Consider the following 22,288-nt stretch of genomic DNA (forward strand, 5'->3'; position numbering starts at 1 on the left):
ATTGAGGTGAAATTCACATGACATACAATTAACCATTTTAAAGTGTACAATTCAATGGCATTTCATGCATTCACAATGTTATGCAATGGCCGCTCAACTGTCTTTGGTTTCAAAACTTTTTCATCACCCCAGAAAAATACCCATATCAATTACGTATTCACTCTCCATTCCTCCTTGCCCCATCTCCTGGTAACCACTATAGTCTGCCTCTATGGATTTGCCAATTCTAGATACTTCATATAAAACGAATCATATAATATGTGACCTTTTGTGTCTGCCTTCTTTGATTTAGCGTAATGTTTTTGAAGCTCCTCCAAGTTGTGGCATGTATCTTCATTTCTTTTTATGGCTAAATAATACTCCGTTATGTGGATATGCCACAATTTGTTTATCTATTCATTTGCTGATGGGCATTTGCATTGTTTCCCACCTTTTGGCTATTATGAATAATGCTGCTATGAACATTGGTGTACTTGTTTCTGTGGGGATATATGTTTTCATTTCTCTTGGATGTATGCCTTGGAGTACAACTGCTGGGTCATATGGTAATTCTATGTTTAGTTTTTGAGGAACTACCAAACTGTTTTTCACAGCTGCTGCACCATTTTGCATTCGTGCCAGGAACTTATAAGGGTTCCTATTTCTCCACATTCTCACCAACGCTTGTAGTTTTCCTCTTTTGCTTTTGTCTTTTTAAATAGCCATCCTATTAAGTGTGATGTGATATCTCATGTGGTTTTGACTTGCATTTCCTTAATAAGTGATGATGTTGAATATCTTCATATCTGCTTGTTTGCCATTTGTATATCCATTCGGAGAAATGTCTATTCATGTCCTTTGTCCATTTTTTAATTGGGTTGTTTGTCTTGTTAGTGTTGAATTGTAAGAGAAGTGCTTTACACATTCTGGATACTAGACTTGTATCATATATATTATTTGCAAACATTTCTCCCATACTATAGGTATCTTTTCACTTTCTTGATAATGTCCTTTGATACACAGAAGTTTTTAATTTTAATGAAGTCCAGTTTATCTATTTTTTTCTTTTGTTGCCTGTGTTTTTGGTGTCAAATGTAAGAATCCGTTGCCAAATCCAAGGTCATGAAGATTTATCCCCCTGTTTTCTTCTAATAGCTTAGCTCTTGTATTTAGGTCATTGATTCATTTTGAGTTAATTTTTATATATGGAGTGAGCTCGGAGTCCCTACCTCATTATATATGTATTTTTTAATGACTGCAATGTGAGTAAATATACTTCACTGATTTTTTGAAATTTGTGGTTTGAAACTATGTGATACCTTGATTCGATGGTCAGGTTTTAATACAATACATTCAATACATTTATTTCAATACTTAGATTTAATGTTGATCATAGCTGATAAATATATCTAAAAATTATTTCACAGATTCAAACTGAAGAAGCTAATTGCATTGTTGGCTTTGTAAATTATGGTACTCATTTTTCAATTGTATCTGCCAATGATGCAATGTTTTTTTAATTAAGGTTCACATAATACATGTGTCAATATATTGTTAAGGAAAATTCTTGAAGGATATTGTACTTTTATATTTTAACAAAAAGGTTCGAAACTCAGTGAAACATTTATTTGCAGATTGGAAGATTCTGTTTTTAGTATTTTTAATGTTATAATTTTGTATTGCTAAACTCTCTTCCTTCACAAAAACCATATAACATAGAAACATTTCTAAATATCCATTTTGAAATCTTCTCTTCATATTCAAGATACTTTTAAAAATCAGTCTATTTCTCATCACTTATTTTTAAATTTTTAAACAAATTAAATTTAAACAAGTTATAAATGTTTTCCCCATATTTGAAAAGAGCTTTCAAATGTTATTGTAGATTTTTTTTTTTTTATTTTGTAAAAACCAAAATGGATTGTCTTGAATCTTTGGTCAACAGAGACACTCTTTTCATTTGTTACTTGCTTAGTTTTTAAATGTCTTGCTGAGTGTAAGGGCTTCATACCGTCTTTAGTTTATATCTCAAGGTGAGGGTCACTGTTAGGGATGATGGTACCCCGCAGTGTCAGTGCCACTCTTTTCTCTTTTGGCTTGTGCCTACTTTATTAGTACTATCTTTAATAATGGTTTCTTTGCAGGAATCTCCTTAAGTCACTTATGTGTCTCAACAGAGTTTGTTAAAATAAGATAATTTAACCATGATTCTTTTAGCAGAGCACAGGTAATCTTCTGTGAAAGGGAACTGACAAGAGTGGCCCCACTCTCTAAGTCTGTGTCGTAGGACTCCCACAGTTCCCAGGGGTGCTGCCTTTGCAATTCATGACACATGATCTGATATGCAGACAGGGTAGGAGAAGTACCAGTGGCAGCTTGTACATTAAGTCTTAATGAAGCTTAATTTTTTCATAGTTTAAATAATACCTGTATAAGCCCTAATATTACCATCCATAAACGAATGAATCATTTTGCACATATTCTGAGGTCTACACAGAGCATCAGAGAAGCCAAGTTCAAATCCTCTTTGTCTCCAAGACTCATTGCCTTTGTAACATAGGGCAAGTTACTTAACCTTGGTGTGCCTCAGTTTCACTTTAAGGTAAAGTGAGGACTTATTTCATATGTTGCTGTGTAGATGATTTAAAATAATGCCATGTAAAGTGCCTTTAGGTTAAATGCTGAAGACAGTAAGCACACAATGACTATTGGCTTTTGTTCTTTTGGTTATTATGTAAGAATGCATTTCCACAGATAGTATATATCATGTATTTGTGCATATACATGTATATTCACAGAGGAACATGTATTTAGAAATTCTTTAACTGTAGGTTGGTGTTTCCTGTACTCAATGCATAAATCAACCAATTATCAAGCATTATTCACATATCCATCCATCTGGCTGTCTTTTTCCCTTGGTTTATTTGACTTTACCTTGATTCATGGAACATAGAACAAGACACATAAAATAAAGCAGTAATAAAACAGAAATAGAATACCAAAGCTTTTCAAACTATAAATAGAAACAGCAGACTATCAGGAACAGGAATTGATTGAACCCGTATTATTTCCATGGCACAGTCTTCTCCTACAGTGGGTTAAATTAAAAGGTTATATCAATGTCTATGAATCTTGTAAATAAAAATAATATGTATAAAAAGCAAAAATGATGGTTAATTCCATAAAGGAACTAAGAATGTATTGAAAGGTCAGCTTTATGGGAGCTGGATTAGTCCAGCAATACTCAAAGTCATACAGCAAAGTGGGTGTGTTGCTGGTCATGTTGATCATGGTGCTACAGAACATTTCCTTGATGGCTCAGGGTCAGCCTCAGTAGTTCTGGGTAAAATATCTGGACCTCAAGAGTCAGGACCCTGTGTTATCTTTGGCTTTTGGAAGCTTAGGAGTGGCCCTTATTGATTTCTCTAAAGAGATGTCCATTTACCTTTCTACCATGTCAATTTAAAATGCCTAGCCAAATGGTTTTAGGCCCCCCTGGTGACTACTAGCTATTTTTGGATTATAATGCTTCCAAGAAAATTAAAGCAAGATTTATTTATGTAATCAAGGGCATTTTATTCCTAAAGCCATCACTTCCTTTTAATGACAAAGTTCATGTCTAACCACGAGAGGTGGTTACTCTGGCACTGGAATCCACAGCTTGAATCCACTCCTTGACATTTCTGACCTCGGGGGTTTGCATGAGGCGGTAAATAGGACAGATTCATTTTAAATAAGTATTTGAATTTGCTTGGTGGTTGTATTCCTACTTTGGCATAGGCCAAAGGACTTTTTGGTGCTCACAAACTAAAATGAAGCATCCTGCTAGGGTGGCGTGTGTACTATTCAAAGATGTTGTGAAGTAGGTGTCTGCCGCATGCACAGCACTGTTCGAGACTGCGCTTCCACACTTTGTGGTAAATGTAGCTATTTAATCCTCACCCTTCTCCCAGTCCATGCATTCATTATTTACTATGTCCACAGCCTGGGAAACAAACCATTCACTAGTGTTTGAATAGTGACATTGGGAGGAAAAAAAAACAACTGAGATCAGTTTTCTGGGACTATTAACTATATATCAAAACATAGAGACTGTAAGTAGAATCAGCAAACTATTTTTCAAACTACACTGGCCCCACAGAAGCCACAAAAAAGCCCGATAAAGCAGTTATTTCTATTGCTAAATGACTCACATACCAAATGTCTTGCTAACAGTGTCCGTATAAATTCACCATTTCTATAGAAATGTCTAATACCTCTTACCACCAAAATATGTGTAATAAGATATTCTTTTTTCCATAATCTAGTCTTTCAAACCTCTTTCATGCTCTTTAAGCTAAACATCTTCAGAGCTCAATTTTAGACATATACATTCTTCAAGGTATGGCTAGTCAACAATGAACCAACCTTTTTCATTGACATAATTATTATGATGAACACTTAAAACTGGTTTAAAATACCTTTCAGGTATAAACCCTGCTTCCTTAGTGCAAGCTTCTCATTTGACTAGAAATTTTGTTATGCTTTGTAAGAGTGGGATGGCAAATTTTATTTCCCCAAGAATAAGAAATAATTAATGATTAGATCAAATACTGATCACTTACTGTGTATAAGGTGCCAGTCTGAGTGCTTACATACACACACACAGATACATACATACATATGTATATCCATTTAATCCCCACAGAGCCTTATTGGAATGGATGTTGTCATTCTTCCCATTTTATAGATGAAGGAATCAAGGCTCACAGAAATTAATTAAACTGCACATGCTATTACAGCTAGTAAATAACGGAGCTGGTGTTCAAAGCCAGCTAGCTGTGGCTCTAGAATGTGTGCTCTTAATCGCTATATAAATAGATAAGCCCGTAAACAACAAAGTACTATACCTTTGAAAATTCTACGAAAAAGAAGGTCAAAGAAAGTGTATCTAATTTTTATCACTTTTTCCATGCTTAAACCAACAGCAAATCTGAAAAGGAGGAATTATTCTTGCTTTACAGAGGAAGAAGTAAAGGCTCGGTATGATTGAGTACCCAGGATTTCAACCCAGATGTGGTTGACTCTAAAGCACCAGGTTTCCTCTGCTCTCCCACCCTGCTTCTCTCTAGGCAGTGGTTCTCAACCCTAGATGCACGTTTTAGTAACATGGCAGTTTTTAAAAAAAATCCCAATGCCCAGACCATGCCTCAGGCCAGTTAAATGAAAGCCTCTGGGGGTGGCCCCCAGTATTTCTTAAAGTCCCCAGGTTTAAAAGTTTAAGAACTACTGCAGGGGTGAGGCTTCTAAAAGCAACAAGGTATTGTCACTGAGAGACTGCAGCATTAATAAGTGCAAAAATACTCCCTCTGCCCTTGTCTATTTTGTCCATGAGTGATTTGATTTGCTAGCCAATGTAGATTTTTCAATAAATGTTGATGGAATTGAAAATAAGATTGGCAAACGCAGCCCTAGCGGCCTATTTCCAGAGCCTCTGATAAACTCTTGCATGAACGTATGGGCCTGGGGAAAATCTTCATAATTATCTTTGAAATATTTCCTGGTTTTTTGCTTTACTTGCTATTATTAGCATTCCACCTAGGAATTTTTTTGAAATGCCGAAGCACTTGCTGTGTCTGCTCTTAACACTGAGTTTCCCTCACACAAGTTGGTGGGGCTTCATAAACTTAGGTCGATTTATTTTAGAGTGCTGCTCCAGAATTTATATGATGAAGACTGTGCAAAATGATGTGTTTACCTCTAGTCCATTATGAACCCTGGCAATGTGGATTTCCTGTAGCCTTGGAGTGTTCAAGGGAGAGTTCCCACCTTCCCTGTGATATGCCTTTGGCATCACCACTGGTGCCATCCAAGTGCATCCCCCCTTCTGCCTCCAATGCTTTGCTTCTTACTTTTTTGATTCTTCTCCTGCCGGGTCACTTTTCATATAATTCCAGTTTTTGTATAACTTAGAATGATATTTTATTTCTATCTAATAGGTCCACTCAGCAACCAGAGTCCATTTGGGTCCTCAGTGTGTTAGTTGGCAATATTAAGCACGAGGCAGATAGTTCTGGACGTTTTGAGATACACAGATAATCTTGATGCCTAGAGATGCAAAAAGACTGGTTTCTAGACAGCTATTTAGGGAACTAAACATAAATGATTTTTTTGGCTTTTGAACATTGCTCTCCCAAATTCGCACAGATAATTGTCAATATAAGTCCTTAAGCCACATTGAAAAGTGGGGAAATATATTAAAGGATCACCAAAGAAGATATGCAAATGATCAATACACATATTAAAAGTTCAACATAATTAGTTACCAAAGAATTGCTAGGGGCCGGCTGGGTGGCTTAGCGGTTAAGTGTGTGCGCTCTGCTGCTGGTGGCCCGGCTTCGGATCCTGGGCGCGCACAGACACACCGCTTGTCCCGCCATGCTGAGGCTGCGTCCCGCGTATAGCAACTAGAAGGATGTGCAACTATGACATACAACTATCTACTGGGGCTTTGGGGAGAAAAAGAGAAAAAAAAAAGGAGGAGGATTGGCAATAGATGTTAGCTCAGGGCCGCTCTTCCTCAGCAAAAAGAGGAGGATTGGCAAGGATGTTAGCTCAGGGCTGATCTTCCTCACACACAAAAATAGATTTGCTAATTTAAAGCAGGAAATGTAATGTGATGGACACACATTCAAAACAGGTAAGAATATAAATTCACATGTTTCTGAAAAGCAATTTGGCAATCCATATTATGAGCTTTAAAATATTGACACACTACCTAGAAGCCTGTCCACACATACATTCTCTATATGTCTGTCTGTCTATCTGGGACGTGTATAGCCCATTCTCCTCCTGACTCCTAGATCTAGAGTAATTGTAATAGCCACCAGGAAAATGGCAGCACCAGAATTCAAGCAGCTGATGAGCTCTTGCTGCCTCAAAATTAATTGAAATTAAATCAAACCTCCTAATTTTCTGAGGTTAATGCTAAACTCCTTTTTGTTTTATTTTTTGGGAGCGGTGTAGCAATTTTGATAGTTTTCCTTTGATTTGGATGTATGAGGCAGTGCAAAGTCATGATAGTAGTCTAACTTCTCAAACAAAAGCAACACTGAAATCACAGAATTGAAAATCATTGCCACTCATGTCATGATCTAATGTGGGTTGGCGGCGGGGCCTCTGCCCCACACCATCATTCAGGGACCAGACTCAGACTTCTGCCACCTAGTGGTTCTGTCATTCTCATGGCCTCCGAATCCCCACTGGATCCTCTTCATCCGGGCCAGCTGGCAGAGGGAGCGAGAGCAGAAGCATCATGCTGGAGATTTTTTAGAGACCAGGCCTAGAAATGGAGCACATCACTTTTTCCCATGTTCCGTATTCCAGAGCTCAGCCATACGGCCCCACCTAACCACAGCAGGTGAGGGTTTGGGCGTTGGGGAGAGGAGAGTCATGGTCTGGCCGTGTGCCCAGGAGGAAAAGCAAACAAGACTGCAAACACATAGCAGTCTCTAACGCTGGTGGAGAGGATGGTGTAACATAAAATTTATTGAAAGGCTTTTCAGCTTTCCTCTCCCTGCTTGCAACAGAACAACACTCAATCAAGTAGCTTCATTATAAGCAGTGACTGGTACATGGACAAGGACCAGAAAAAGAGCTGTAGGACAGGATTGATGGTGTGCAGGTGCTCGTTCTGGCTAGATCAACAGGCACTGTCTGCACAGTCATCTGTTTGCCCTTGAAATGCTGCCTTTATGGAATCCTGCTTCAGAGAGGACCACGGACTCGCACATTTGTTTGATGCATGCGTCTATCTTTAGTGTTTTGCAAGCGAAGTGATTCTACATGCCTATGTGAAAGGGTACCAGCCACATTGCTTCCTTCTTCTTTAAGAGGAGCGCCATGTTGAAGTAAACTGAGCCCTGATTCTTACTTCACTTGGGTTTCTACTTTCCAAACTGTCTTCATCTTCTCCTTGTGCATCTTATTAAGTGGTTAAAAATAAAATAACATTTTAGAAAACAGAAGTAAGGTGGGACTGCTCTGAATAGCTAGCAGAGAAAGCAAAAATAATTTCTTTCCACCCACTTCTGCCGTGAACTCTTAAGAAGAGCATTCTACCTGTTTTATAAGCACAAAATCAAACCATTTTTAACTATAAATTTATTACTTACCCAAAGAGTTCTGGAAAGATATCTGTAAGTGCTTAAGACATCTACAAAATTTGTTTAAACCAGCTGTCTTTAGGCTTTCTTCTTCTTTTATTAAAATGTGTGTATCCAAACTCCTCTCCCAGGCCTTATTGGCAGTTGGCACGATTTTTGAGTCTGTGCACTCAGCATTATCAGTATAGACAGTGTTCCCCTGAGGTTTGAAGGATTATAACCCTAGTCAATAGAAGATTAGTTGACCTTTAAGTCTATCATCTTAAATGACTTGATGTATTCTTAAATTTGTTATGAGACATGTCATGCAAACACAACAGTGCTTAAACACATTTGTATAGTTATAGATTTGTGTACTTCTAGAAAACATCTGTATTCACCACCCAGATCAAGGAAAAGAGTGTGGGCAGCATCCCAGACGCCCTCCCAATCACAACCTCCTCCCTCTTGCCTGGATGCAACTATTAGCGTGACTTTTGTGATAACCATTTCCTTATTTTTTCCCATAGCGTTACCACCTATGTATATGCATCCCGAAATAATATAGGTATTTGCCTGCTTTTAACTTTCAAATTGATGCCTAAAAGGTTTTGCCAAATTTCCCTCACTAGAAACATCTAAATTCCAGTTTTATCCCTAGTCAGAAAATTCCCAATATATCTGCAAATTATTCCAATATTTAGGATTTTCATTCCTATTTTTGTGTTATGTATATTTCATTAATCACTAGATAATGGCTGTGTTTGTGTTTATCGTGCTCATCTCAGTCAGGTGTGAAAATGATTTTTTTATTATCTCTTTGATCAGATACATTTTGAGTTCACAAGCAGAGGTATAAAAGCAAACTATGGCAGGGACCATGGCGAGTTACTTGGACAAGAAGATCAATTTTATTGCAATTTGGTTAGAATAAGAGTCTTATATCCATATTATGAATTTTAAAAAGCACAGCTCGCTATTTTTAATATTTTCCTTCATTTCTTGGTAATTCCATGTACCACCATCAACAACTTGCTTTTCATTTTCGGCAGTTCCTCCTCAGCTGTCCCATGGTTTACATCAGAGCGTTTCAATTGCTGAGAACCACCTAAAGAGAGGCTGACTTACAGCTGCCAAAGGGGCGCTTGGTAGTGGACATCGTTAAAGACGCAGTGGGCCAGACCCTCTGTAATCTCTCCAGGGTCTCAGGAAATGAGAAGGGCGCGTATCTTTGTGAGCTACAGATTTCTGCAGCTAGTCACTTTATTCCAAAGAAATCAGGGCCATTTGTGGTCTCTAGATTTAGATTTAAGTTTATTTGAGACAGAAATTGCTTTGGATTTTAGGTCCATGTTTCCTGATCCAGAAAGGTGTTGTTTTCTTTTAATCATTCTAGTTGAAGATTGTTTGCTTCATCCCTCTCCTGCTTGCCATCATCATCCAAAGGCTACATTCAGTGCCTGGCGGTACTGTGTTCAGTTCTGTAGTTACTTTGGCCACTTAAAACACACCCACACACACACAAATACACACACACACACACACACACATGCAGTAACTGTGATAAAACTTTGTTCTTGCTTAGTCTGTGATGTCTTGTATTAATGAGACTTCATGCATAGAAATTGCTATGAGCTGGTGACCTCCAACTATCTTTGAAATAATTAATAATGTGCTTAGAGGGGTTGATTTACATATTCATGAGAGTTTATATCATTTGGTTCCTAAGCAGGACAGTGAAACAATATAATGTTTTAAAGGCATACCAATTTAGCAAGAGGAGGAGTGGTTTAATATTCTGATGTCAAGTTGGAAATAAATATATATATACAATATCTGAACCAAGCAATTGTATTCTACATTTCCAGTAAAATCTGAACGCCTTCCAGGTCCCCTTCATGTTCTGTTACTGACTCCACTTAGGAGTTTGGAAAAAATTAATATTTCTTGTCTTTTCTGCTTTTCAAGCCTTTACTAGAAAGCATCTATCTTGGAATTACATATTTATGGAGGGAAACATTGTATGAAGGGCAGTGGAAATACTGAAGGAGGAGGAATGAGAAGAGTGTTCAAGGAAGTGGTATTATTTTATCTGACATCATTCCAAAACTCTCTCCTCCTCTCCCCTCCTGCTGCCAGTAACAGCTCTTTCTTGTGGCTGACATGTAACAATGATTTTGTAGTTGGCCGCTGTATTAATTGGCTCGGGCTGCCATAACAACATACCACAGACTGGTTGGCTTAAATAGCAGATTATTTTATCACAGTTCTGGAGGCTGGCAGTCCAAGATCAAGGTGTCAACAGGGTTGGTTTCCTCTGAGGCCTCTCTCCTTGACTCGCAAACCTCTCACTGCCTCTCCACATGGTCGTCCTATGCGTATGCAGCCCTGGTCTCTCTATGTGCGTCCTGATCTCCTCTTCTTATAAGGACACTAGTCAGATTAGACTAGAGCCCATCCTAATGGCCCCATTTAAACTCAGTTACCTCTTAAAGCCCCATCTCAAAATACAGTGCCATTCTGACGTACTGAGGGTTGGGGCTTCCACATACGAATTTTCGAGGGACACCATTCAGTTCATAATAGTCACCTTTCTAGATCCTGAAATAGTTTTCAAATACTTGGCACCCCCAAATTCAGAGAGTATCTATTGAACATGAACCCTGTATATGCTCCACAATGGTTTAACTTCCTGGATTTCCTGAAGGTATGTCTTGTTCTCCAACCTTCCTCTCCGCCCCTCAACTCCACCGAGACTCAATATTGGCCAGTTTCCTATGCATCAACACCAGTATGCCTAAGGAGTACAGGGAACTTTTTGCCAATTACCTAATTTTAAAATCTGGACTCACTAACAGACATTTCAGGGAGGATCCTCTGAACTTTTCCATCCTAACACAATAATCTTCTCTGAAGTGGAGTGGGTTAAGATGTCATTTGCAGCCCTTGGTTCTCCCAGATGAATTGTGACAAAGCAGGCCCTCTAAAACAAAGTTTTATGGGTTATTGTAGACTAAACTGCTATAACCAACAGAACCCAAAATGTAATGGCTCATGTACAAATGCAGCTTAATTCTTGCTTGGCGGGGGAGGACAGTGTTTCAGGTGGGTGGGTGGTTTTCTTCAAAGTGGCAATTTTATCTTTTGGCCATGCAATCAGCATATGCTTCATTTCTATTTCCAAATTACTATGGCATAGACTTCTATAAATTTGGTGGAAACAATTTCAGCTTTCCAGGGCTCGCCAGATGTGCACGTGGCACATGCACACTTAAGAACAAATGCGTTAGGTTCTGCCACTCCAGACGTCTCTTCTTGTCATCGTGCTGTGGCCTCAGCCACTGATGGTTATAACTGCTGCTCTTCTGGGCATGGCTGTGTTTTCACTGGTGACCAGCTCAGATGACCCCAACTTGGGCCTTAGCAATGGACACTGCTGCCCAATTTTCTCACATCATAGCTAAAAAAAGCGAGTTCTAACTTGTACAAGACTTGACTAAATACTTAGAGATAACAGAAGTAATTTAGAGAAAATAAATAACAGCTGCTCCTAGAAGCGACTCATAACTGCCAGGTCCCACCTGGTCTCAGAATCTCTGCCTAACTCGTGCTAGTCTCCAGGGGTGACAGGCCTGTCCAACCAGTCTTAGTGGGCATCTCTAGACACCTCTCCTCCTCCCAGAGTCCAGGCCCCAGTGCTTCCCTGGTCCCAGAGGATGAGGAATTTCTGTTTTCATGGTCAGACTGATCCCCACATCCAGGATCCAGTTGGCAGAGGGGTAAGAAATGATAAATAAGACATACATCTTTCATATAAACCCTAGTCTGGAAATGGCACACATCTCTTCATTCCATTGGCTTGGACATAGCCATTTGCCTTACCCGCTGCAAGGGAACCTGGGATTTGAAGTCTAGATAAATGTCTAGGGACAGAGAATAAGAATTTAGGTGGATACCTGGCAGTCTCTGTCAAAAAGATATTCCTTTGACATGTTTGTGGGTCAGCTTCCAAGTGGTAAACTTGATTGTACATCCATGTTTCAGGGCTCATGAGCCAAGTATGGACTTTGTAGTCAGGTGGTGCTCATCCAATTCTAGACCTGCTCTACCAGATGTTGAGCTGATTTTCTCATTTAAAATGAAAATAAATCTGAACGCAGAGAGAATTAAATAAGATCGTATGTGAAAAATGACAGGCACAGTTCCTGATACACAATAGGTGTTCTGTATGTGATAGCTTCCCAGTCACCACAAATTATAGCCCCAATTTCAGAATGTATTCTAGATACTTATGGTTCTAGCAGGAAATCTGAAGCTACAACTTAGGTTTAATTAAGGTTTCATGGCTAAAAAGTGAAAATATAATTTTCCTTTTGACATTTTCTACATTAGTACATTAGCAAATAATGAAAATAATTAATTCCTATGAATTAGGAATTAACATAGAAACTATAAAACATTACATAAATATACTAAAAGTTATTGATAGAAGTTCTTATTAAAATTCTTAAATTAGATTCATTCTACATAACCAGATTTCCCCAAATAGTCTTTTATAAAGGGGATATATGTACGAATATACATAGTTGCTTTAACAAGTCTACCATGATTTATTTTTTCTCTTCTTTTACTGATAGCATCAATAGGCTCTCTTAACTGGGTTGTTAATATAACTTTTAAGTCAGTTCTCAAAAATTCTGTATTCTGAATAGGCCATCAATGAGTAAATTTCCCTTAAGTGCTTTTGGACTATCATCAAGTGTAATATTGAACAAATATATAGTCTGAAATTTGAATCACATTAGTCCAAAGGAATTGAGAGATACACTGAAAGAAGTGATCTACTGTGTGGTGCAGGAAGAAAATTTTATTCTATTTACTTTTTATATCATCCTTTGAGTATGTGTTTAAATGTACATAATATAGTAGCAATATTTGTATTAAATCAGTGTTAGGGATTCATATTCAGTTTTTTGGGTTTTTTTACTGATAGAGGTTCCCAACTGAAATTTTTGAGAACACTGATTTAGACCAGTGGATTGCAAACTTTTTTGAACTGCTACCCACAGAAAGAAATACATTTTACATCATGATACTGTAAATGGATAAAATATACACATATATGTAATTGAAAAATCTTTCACAAAATGATACTTTCCTGCTCTACAAGGTATGCTCTGATATTTTCCATTTTAACCTATTTCAGATGCCTCCAAAGCAGGTAAAAATCAGCCCTATTTTAAATCAGCCCATTTTAAGCCCTATACCTTCAAAGGAATACCATAACTTCCCTTCAGAACCTCCTTAAGTGTTCAGTCATTTCAGGTACCAGAAATATACTGAAGTACCATAGAAATAAATACTTCTTTATATGATTTTTAAACATAACTCGTGTCTTACTCTGCAAAAAAATGAGAAAGATTAAATAGACTAGATTTGAACAACATAGAACAACAAAGCCATCCATCCATTCTTCTAAACTAGTCATTTAAAAAAAAATTAATGGGGGCCAGCCCTGTGGCCTAGTCATTGAGTTTCTCGTGCTCCTCTTCGGCAGCTCGAATTCCGTTCCCAGGCAGGGACCTATAGCACTTGGCAGCGGCCACGCTGTGGCGGCGACCCACATACAAAATAGAGGAAGATTGGCGTGGATGTTAGCTCAGGGTGAATCTTCCTCAGCAAAAAAAATAAAAATAAAACAGGTAAATTTTTGACATGACTTAATTAATAGAAAACACACTTCAGATATACATTTTATTTTCAAGAATGCCATCACCAAAGATAGAGATAACCTGGAAGCTCTCGGATATATTCCGTCCAGGAATATATCCCACTCCACTCACTCCTGGGTGTGGGGGTGCCACCTCTATTGATGCAACGTTCTAACAACCCCCACCTTCCTTCATTCCCACCTCCAACAAGCCAGACAACTTCATAGCTATCATTCGGTACAGTAGGCTTTAAAGGAATATAATTTAAAATATTTTAATAGCCTAAAAAATAGTGACTTCTATGAGTTTGTTTTTATGTTTTATTTGTTTATTTTTGGTTTTGTTTTGTTTATTACCTTCCACATATGAGTGAGATCATGATTATTGGCTTTCTCCATCTGACTTATTTCACTTAGCATAATACCCTCAAGGTCCATCTATGTTGTCACAAATTACAAGATTTCACCTTGTTTATGGCTCAGTAGTAGTCCATTGCATATATGTACAAACAACAGATTGGTAGTTACCAGAGGGAAAGGGGATGAGGGGAGGGCTAAATGGGTAATAGGGGTGAACTGCATGGAGATGGATGGAAACTAGACTTTTGGTGGTGAACAAACTGTAGTGTATATGGATGTTGAATTATAATGTTGTACAGTCATGTGCCACATAACGACATTTCGGTCAACAATGGACTGTGTGTACAATGATGGTCCCATACGATTAGTACCATGTAGACTAGGTGTGTAGTAGGCTATGCTTGCTAGGTTTGTATACTTGCACACTCCATGATGTTTGCACAATGACTAAATTGCCTAACGATGCATTTCTCAGATGTATCCCTGTCGTTAAGCAATGCATGATGTATACCTGAAACTTACGTAATGTTATAAATCAATGTTACCTCAATTAAAAAAAAGAAAATATAAAAATATAGTGACTTCTAACAGTATTTGTTCTCTGTTGTGTTATAATTTATAAATAAATTCTCTGTTACATCCTTAGAGGTTCATCAGAAATACAACAGTTAACATTTACGGCTTTGTCTCTAAGTGTTATTTATTCTGCCATGCTGATTCTTCTAAGGGAAATGGTAACAGTTTGCTTGAAATTTGGTTTTTAGGACCTACAATAAGATGGCTTCATTAGTTAGCTTGTATTTGTTTCTCAAATTGGACTACTATTGTAGAAATAGTGCTGAACTAGAAGTCCTAAGACTAGCCCTAACTCTACCACTAACTAAACACCTAGTTAATTTGGTCAAATCACTTACTAGCCACTGGATACTGGGGCAGGCGTTTTGCATATGTTACCTTACTTAAGTTTCACAATGATTCTGTGTGGTCAATATTAGTAATCCCATTTTGCACACAAGAAAACCAAGGCTCTCAGAGGCCAAATTCAAAACCTAGGTCTGCCAGACTCCAAAGCTAATTTTTTGTCTCCACCTTTTATTTGTGAAATTCATTTCATCTCCAGGACCTCTTTCACCTCAAAAATGCTGTGATCCTTTACTGTTGGCCCCTAAACCAAGAGTTACTATTTACTTCTATGAAATTTATCAGACTCCGAGTAAAAAACACAATCAAATCAATAAGTAAAGAAAGTGCCTATAATAGATATGCAAGGTATACTAATATCTCAGTCTCTATGTGGTGTCTTTAGATCAGTGGTTATCTAGAAACTAGGTTCCGTGGAACCATGGGGAGGGGTTGTCCATATGGCATATCAAGGGTTATTTTATATAAAAGGAAATGTGTGGGCAGCAACAGTATGCTTAAGTTGTGCCTGTTATATTAACTGAGGGTCCTATTTCAATACTTACCAAGATCACAAAAACAGAAGGTCTATAGTCTTCAAGTCATAGCAGAGACTTTGTTTAAAATGGTTTAGCTTTCTTTATAATGCTTTTTTTTGGAAGAATAAAATGAAAGAACTACACACTTTGTATTGTGAATTAAAATAGCATAATTAAAAAATGGCAAAGACCAAATTTTAATTGCCTTGTAAAATTGACATAGAGGGGAAACTTGAGTTTGTTACTATTAAAATACTGGGTTATGGAATATTTTTAGTAGGCCCTAAAAGTAGAAGAATTTTGGGCACTTAACCCTCGAAAACAACTCAAAGCAATTTTTCCTTTGGGTTGCTTACTCTATTTTAATTTGAATGTGCTTATTTCATTTACAGACTGTTTACTTTCTACTATTCAGTTAAATCAGTGGTCTTGGTGAGTTTTTACTATTCGTATATAACCAGGCAAGTAGTAAAAGATGTTGGTTCAGAGGGAGTAAGATCTCTTGTGGGGTGAAATACCACCACCATCAAAATTTATTTACCTAATATACGACTTTAGAAGGTACTGTTTCAGGAACTGGGTATTATTCTAGGCTATGCACAGCTTCTGTAGCCACCTTCATATCAATAGAAGGAGTGATTACATATAAAGTATGCTTAACTGTACATACATGCTAAGTATAGCACACTGGTTATAAATCAGCAACAGCTAAATTCAAAATTTATTTTCCAAAGCAAACCTCTAGGCTGCAATTTTGCCATTCTTCCTTCTGATCCAAAAATAAAAATAAATCAAGGTAGAAAAACAGTCGTAAAACTGATAATGAGATTTGCAACCAGCTAAAACCTGGTCTAAATCATGAGAGAGTTTAAACGTCCTGTTGTTCATTTCCACTATGCTTAAAATCTAGAAAACCCCAGTTCAGGGAAAAGGTGGCCCACCTAGCCATTTAAGTAAAGAGGCTGACACAGGTAGCTTCTGTTTTTCATCGTCTACACCCCAAGTCATATGATGTGTTTATGGGAAAGTTAGGGAGCACTGACAATTGCAGAAGCTTTTTGAGAGATAATAACCGTTAACAGGGATATTCTGTTTACCAGAGAGACTGAAATGAGACTCAGGTAAATAATAAGCATTTCAGAAAATTACCCAATTACATATTTAATCACTCCAAGGCATTCTGGTCTCCTGGGAAAATAGCGTGCATTTTACAAAGTTGCTTATAATTGTGAATTGTGTGTTTGTGAAGGAACCCAGTGAGGTGGTAGGAGGCACATTTGTCAGAGCTTAGCGATGGAGTCTTTTTTTAAGGACTTAGAATATAAGAGAGACATTTGCAGTTGCTTTCCAGATGCCAATAAAATATGTTTCAGAATGTTTGACATACTATACTATTCTAGAAGAGACTACAGAGCTATTTTGATGCTTGAAGGATTTAATTCAAAGTACCTTGAATTGAAGGCATTTAGCTATTCTTTTAAGAATATATTTCCTGGGGGCCGGCCCCAGGAAGTAGTGGTTAAGTTCAGCACTCGGCTTCGGCGGCCTGGGTTCTTGGGTTCGTATCTCAGGTGCAGACCTACACTGCTCATCAGCCACACGTGGCCGCGACCCACATACAAAATAGAGGAAAATTAGCATAGATGTTAGCTCAGGGAGAATCTTCCTTAGCAAAAAAAAAAAGGGAACACATTTCTTTATGAGACTATAACTACATTGTAAGGAGAGAAATTTCTAAGTTGCAAATATTAATTATTCATATAACAGAAAGCACCCTAGTAAGTTTGCTGTTTTTATTTCCTGTAGAAAGGGATAATTTAATTATTGAATTATTAAAAAGTTATACAAATAGTTTAAAATAATTTTCTCTTAACTTGAAAGTGAACCTTAATTTTCATTAAAAAAATCTGTGGTTGGGTCGGCCCGGTGGTGTAGCAGTTAAGTGTGCATGCTCCGCTACGGCGGCCTGGGGTTAGGATCCCAGGCGCACACTGACTCACCACTTGTCAAGCCAAGCTGTGGTGGCGTCCCATATAAAATGGAGGAAGATGGGCATGAGTGTTAGCCCAGGACCGGTCTTGCTCAGCAAAAAGAGGAGGATTGGCAACACATGTTAGCTCAGGGCTAATCTTCCTCACACACACACAAAAAAAAATCCTTGGTCACATTTTTGGGAAATATGTTGAGCTGTGGCATCTTATTGAATGATAAGATATGATTTATATCACCTGAGTAAAAATGAAGACATTAGTATAGGCCTCTACATTTTATAAAGTGTGTCCTTAGAATACCAGATAAAGCAGATCTTATCATCATGGCCATTTTATAGGAAGAAGTATCCACTACATTCCAAGCTCTGTTTGAGTCAAAGGGGAAAAAGTAGTTGGCGGAATAGATAAGCTTGTGCCTCTGGTGGAGCTTATAGTTTAATGGGGCTTACAGATTTTCATCAAAGACCATGCAGCTGTGTAGTTACTGATTGAGATAGAAGGTAGAAGAAGTGGAGGACGTGGGGCAGGGTAAAGAAAAGAGTCCTAACAAGAGGAACATCCTGAGATAGAACCTTGAGACAGGAGGGAACAAAGCAAGTTTGAGGAACGGAATGCACACCAGAGTGGCTGGATCAGGGTGAGAAGAGACCAGAAAGGTGGACAGGACTAAGCTAGCCTGCACCTGAGGTTGCAGTAAAGACTTTGGTCTTTCTTCAAAGACCCTAGGAGAAGTTGAAATCCTTGAAGTTTAAAACAGAAGTGACATGATCAGATTTGCATCTTTAAAAGATCCGTCCAGCTAGAGGAAGGAAAATGGTTGCAAAGGAGCAAGGGTGGAGGGGAAAGGCCAGGAAGGAGCGGTTAGAGCATGCAGCCAAGACTTGATGCCTCATGTGGAAGGAAGGAAGGCGAGCGGGAGGTGTTGAAGGTAATGCTTAGGTTTCTCGCTTCAGCACAGGATGGATGAGAATTGCAACAAAATGCCTGTGAAAAACGAAGATAAATTTTCAGTACTTTTTATATATTAAGTTTCATTTGTGGTGAGTGATGTTTTATCTAGTGGTTGCAGAGTGATCTTCAGATGGTAACTTGCAAATGCTGATGAATAGTATCATAGAATCTTAAAAACGAACAAAATTAATTTTTATTTAATTTAATGTGGGTAGTATTGCACTTTTAACTTTGCAAGGGAGAAAGGGACCAGTGAGAGTGCTGCTGAAATGGAGTTCTATGAAGTACGCTTGCCGAATTTGCTTTAACGTTGTGCCTCTCAGATCACAGTGAAGGGCCATGTAAGAAACAAATATAGAATTTCTTCTTATGGGGCCACTTCTGAGGATTTTGCACAACTAGCACAGTGGAAGAAATGAAAGATATTTCTCTCTGCACTAAAACTCTTATGGTTGGGAACAGAACCCACTAAAGTGGGCATAAAAACAGAGGAGGAGTTCATTATTAAAGATGAGGGTGTCTCCTGTTGCCCAGAGACAGGTATGGGGAAGACTCCTTCTTTGTCTCCGTGCATCAACCTCACCTCCACCGTTCTGCTTCCTTCCATCCTTGCTGTAAACCAGTTCCCTCTGCTTCAACTCTGGAGGAGGAACACGCCACCTTAGCTCATAAGCTTCAGGAGAGTCTTGGTCAGATAACTCGTTTTCCTTGGTCAGATGACTCATTTGATTCAGTCAAAGATATTCAAACTTTAGTCCAGGAAAAACAATGATTCTCCTAAATTACCCATATACTTTCTATGCTGTAGATAATATAACTGTTAGATCTCATGATGTTTCCTCTGCACTGACCACTCTAGAAAAAATCTGAGCTTCCAAAGCATATCTTTAGCAACTGTAATATTTTATGGCGTATATTTTTGTGTGCTATCCTAAATCTTTGTCCTTTGTCTCTTACTATTTCATATTCTTTCCAATTTTTTCTTTATCTACCGTAATTTTATTGGATTGTGTATATTGTATAACTGTCTCAAATCATTTCTAGAATGTTGCATGACTAGGTAGATAAATAAAAAATTCCAGGGCCGGCCCCGTGGCTTAGCAGTTAAGTGTGCGCGCTCCGCTACTGGCGGCCCGGGTTCGGATCCCGGGCACGCACCGACGCACCGCTTCTCCGGCCACGCTGAGGCCGCGTCCCACGTACAGCAACTAGAAGGATATGCAACTATGACATACAACTATCTACTGGGGCTTTGGGGAAAAAAAAGGAGGAGGATTGGCAATATACGTTAGCTCAGAGCCGGTCTTTCTCAGCAAAAAAAGAGGAGGATTAGCATGGATGTTAGCTCAGGGCTGATCTTCCTCACAAAAAAATAAAAAATTCCATTAGAAAATAGTAATAGAATTTCTCGGTGCCAAAATGGTTCAGAACGATTGTGGTCTAGGATATAGCAGATATACAACACAAGTATAACAATATAGGACATATTACTTGTAGAATTTTATTCCTTTTCTTTAGACATTTATTTCATGGCTCTGTAGTAAACCAATACATTATCTGCACAGTCTAATACATAGTCACTGATCATATGTGGTTATTTAAATCTAAATTTACATCAATTAAAATAATATAAAATTAAAATTCAGTTTCTCATGGTCATAAAACAATTTAAATGTATCTAACAGCTGCCACATTAGAGCAGCTGTAGAACATTTTCACCATCACAGAAATTTCTGTTGCACAGCATGACATCAGATGTTCTGAAATTTCCTTATTAATAGCTTGAAAATAAATTGTGAATTGAAAGACCCACACTTACACCTTTTTGTTCTCTCTTAATCATATTTCTGGTCTTTTTGTCTTTTCTGTTTGCTTGTGTTCTAACTTTTTAGCTATCGACATACATACTTTATTCCTGAATTCTATAGGAACCTCAATTTCCTCATGCCCAGGTCCCCCCGCTACTGTCCATTTGCTCGCTGCCTTTACACTCATCAAGATTCCATTTTCACCACATCGATGTTCTGGTCAAGCCTACTGTGACTTCACATTGCTCCTGAAATCAAGTATCATGTCCGCGTAGATTTCTTCCTTGACTGCCTGAATTCTTCTCTCGTTGTCTCTCAGCGCCCTGCTTTAGGAGTGCTATTTTGGTTTTGAATCTTCGCCTGTAGAAACGCTGTTCCTATCTGTGTCCCTGTGCCTGGATCACCTGCTCCTTCCTCTCTGTGACTCCAAAGACCTCAGCATGTCCTCTACCCACTTAGACCTCCCTAGGTCCAATGTCACGTCCTCAAGATGCTCATCTCCTGTCCCACTCCAGAATCATTCCCTAATTACCTGATATGAATCATTCTTGAAACTCCAATTAGATTGTAAGCACCTCAAATACAACCTTCAAATCTTGTTCTTTCTTTGCATTCTCCTTTTTGCCCAGTGCCAACCTCAGGAAAAGCCACTTCATAAGTTGGTATCGCTTGAATTGCTGGGGCAATACAAACCATGGACTGAAGTTAGTACCTCCAATTTCTGGATATAGCTCTGCTACCAGCTCTCTGTGTAAGCTTGAGTCCCTTCTTTCACCACCCCAGAATGGTTTCCCTACTCGTAAAGTCAGGAGATTGGGCTAGTCAGTGGCTGATGGTTCTACCAGTTTAAAGTTCTGTATTTTTATAAAGTCAGTCTTCTAATTTCTCTAGAAATTAGTCTCTAATTCTTCTTCTAATTCTAAAGTCTCTAATTTCCTCTAACTTCTTTTACTCTTGGATCCCCTTATATAGCTTGATATTTTCAGCTATTAGAAATTGCTCATTTTAACCTGTACGTCTGGTAAATCAGATGATTGTCATTTGGTGTGTGAACATTTTGCAACCCTCTACCAAAATCTCCTGTTATTTTGTGCTACGTGGCACATATGCATCCATCCATCCGTCCGTCTGTCCGTCCATCCATCCATCCATCAATTAGATTATTCCTGAGTTCAGTGCACAGTGCTAGTAATAGAAATGCAAAACTAAAAAAGACATGGTTTCTTCTTTCAAGGAGCTTCTAGTCTTATTTGGAAACAGATACACACAAAAATATAACAATAAATAATTGATTTATTAGAGGCAAATGCCTAATATATTTTGTTCCAACATAATGGTTCACTATGTAACTTGTTCTTAATAAAAATGGCCATAATATCTTGTGATTAGGACACTAACTTTGAATAATTCTCTAGAACATCTATTTAAGCCATAAAATTTCTTTTGGTAGGATTTGGCCGCAATTTTAAGGGAGTGTGTCCTTCTGAAATTATTGCTAAATACTAAAAGCTTGACACAGAGAAAAGCACTTTGTTGTTTGTGGCCAAAGAATTTGTATTGTATTGAAATTTGAATGCTTGACTCGTTCATGTCATCGATAAAAGTTTGGATATGTGTAGATATAGGCTGAGACCCACAATATTAGGAAATATTAGTGAAATATTAGTGAAATATCAGCAATATTTATGCTCTTAGAGTATTCATGCTTCAATTCACTATTCTTTTCCATTGAGTTTTGATTATGCTAAATTGAAGGTATTGGAACTGAAATTGAGGGGAAAAATAGATCTTTCTCCTTTTTAAAGGTATTGTTTTACTCTATTTAATATATCATTTTCATTAAAATAAAAACATAAACATCCAATTCTAGTACATAAATATTTGTGTGGATGTTTAGTTGTGCTCTGGCTATGGTGTGTAGTTATAA

The 22,288-nt window shown here is 38.0% G+C and overlaps 1 protein-coding gene across 1 annotated transcript in view; it reads left to right on the forward strand.

Moving 5' to 3' along the window:
• Positions 1-22,288, forward strand: part of PRKN (parkin RBR E3 ubiquitin protein ligase) — a 1,229,863-nt gene that overhangs the window by 814,501 nt on the left and 393,074 nt on the right. The gene's annotated exons all lie outside the window — the stretch shown is intronic.

Source organism: Diceros bicornis, chromosome 39 (genome assembly GCF_020826845.1).
Source record: "Diceros bicornis minor isolate mBicDic1 chromosome 39, mDicBic1.mat.cur, whole genome shotgun sequence".
Lineage (NCBI taxonomy): Eukaryota > Metazoa > Chordata > Mammalia > Perissodactyla > Rhinocerotidae > Diceros > Diceros bicornis.